The sequence below is a fragment of the Palaemon carinicauda genome, chromosome 8, assembly GCF_036898095.1.
Source record: "Palaemon carinicauda isolate YSFRI2023 chromosome 8, ASM3689809v2, whole genome shotgun sequence".
NCBI classification, from domain to species: Eukaryota; Metazoa; Arthropoda; class Malacostraca; order Decapoda; family Palaemonidae; genus Palaemon; species Palaemon carinicauda.
The window spans coordinates 25,686,172-25,688,446 of record NC_090732.1 but is presented as its reverse complement, the minus strand read 5'-3'; positions in this window follow the sequence as shown (position 1 = coordinate 25,688,446).

Sequence of the window (2,275 nt, the reverse complement as noted above, 5' to 3'; positions counted from 1 at the left end):
GTATTTAAACTTTAAGGATGACATCGTAAATAGTAAATATTGAAAGGTAAATGAACTATGTCTTTATGCTTCCATTGCGGTTGTTACAGAATCACTGTTGTTTTTAATGACAGTTTTTGGTCTATGAGTATGTAATTATATACAAATATCTGTAAATATCCTTGATGGACTCCGAGGGTATATATTTTTCTAACACACATAACCAAGCATCCTTAACACTTCTTCCTTCCCGTGTGCGACCTCCTCCTCTTCCTCCCTTTTAAGTTTTTGCTTCGATTCTTGTAACGTCCCTGACTCACTCATTACTCGTGGGTCAAGATTTCAAACCCTGCTCGCTGTTAAAAAAAAAAAAAAAAAAATCACGAATGCTCACAACCTACTCGACCCTGTGAGCTAGACGTGAGGTCTACTTTCTGGGTCATAAGAAGCCTTTACCTGACACTCTATTGTCCTAACTTGGTTGGAGAGGCTGCTTGGGTGCTAATCATATGTATTTAAGGTTGGTCTCTAGAATAGTGTCGTATTCCCGGCCTGTGCCGTTCATGGGTGACCTTTAAGACCTAACTGAGGTCAACTTCACGAACAGGAATTACCACTTAACCTTTACTGATTTTCGCTCTCCCTCTTGCCTTCTTCCTACTCGATCCTTTCTTTAAAAGTATTAGGAGACGAAGTTCCATTACTGATAATCTGCAAAGGCTACAATGACATTAGATCTTTCATTAAGATTTTTCGTAACTGTTGGAGATGACATCTAATTTGAATCTTTGCCTTGCAGCAGGACTATATTTTGCATACTAGTGTCTTTAATTGATAATTTTAATGGTTGCAATACATTTCTAGTATTGGATAAAACTTATTGAAAAATTCTTTTGTACTTCCTATAGTAAATACGTTACCTAGAATTTATTTAAACGCTTAAAACATAATCATTTATTAGGATATATTATAATGCAAGGACAGTTAGGTTTAAGGTTTGAAGAAAATATACTTTTCCAAATCAGTACAGTATTTCTCCATATATAAAAAAAGAGAAAGTATATATTCAAAATATTTAACATGCAAAATCTGAGAAAACTGAATTTTTTTTTTTTTATTTTTGTATTATCTTCTAATGCATATATTTGTTTCTTTATCCTTTATAGGAAAGGAAAATTAGGGACATTTAACTACAGGAGTCATAACTTCTGAATTCTGAGATATACACAAGATGAATATTTTACACGTGATTTATTTTATGAAATTTGTGATTTCATAGGCGTATTAATTCTTTAATCAATGTTCCATTATTTTCATATAGAAATAAAAGCCTTTTCTTCTGCATTTCATTTGACTCCTCTTGCTCAGAGTTTTTCCACATCTCTTTCAGAACCACAAAACCTACCGATATTGTTAGATTCATCTCATATGAAAATACTTAATGGATGGAACTCTTACCAATTGACACACTATTCATAATATCGGGAAATGAATCGCCATTTCTGAGACTTTTGAAACGAACAAATGAGAAGGTATGGATCTCTAAACTCTAGGGGATTTTCACAAATGTTTTAGCACAGCTTGAACACTCCTTCAGGGACATTGAGCTTTAATTGAACCACGTCATGAATTTTTCTTTCCTTCATATATATATATATATATATATATATATATATATATATATATATATATATATATATATATATATATATATATATATATATATATATATATATATATTCCATCGCATCCAGTGGCTGTCCATCGTTTTAGTTTTTTTAATGATAGCTTTGAATTTAAACACACTGAATTCAATAACGGGCACATCAAGGTCTTCATCAGTTTTAGATATATCAATCGGTGATTCCCTTCACATTACTTGTTCATGACTTCACTGAAGTGTCCCATCCAACGTTGCCTCTCTTAATCCTCTGTTGTTATAATAGAGCCATCTCTCTTTTAGATTGGTATACGCTTCTCCTTTTTCCCCCCAGTAGATATTTCATTAATAATTCTAAGAGCCGTTTTTACACCATAACCACTCCCTGAACTCATAGCTTAGGCTGCCTTATCTGCTTTCCTGTTTAAATATTAACTCCAGTCATTCCTAGCTTGGCATGTTTTACCTTGTAATTTTCATTACCTCCTCGGAAACTTTTAACAATCAATACCTGTCTTTGTCTTCTTTTTCTAGTATCACAAGTATCATGTGATATCCATGACTTTTTCCTAGTAACTGCATGTCCCAAAACTTCACTACCAATTGACTGATATACGTTCTTAATTTCACACCACT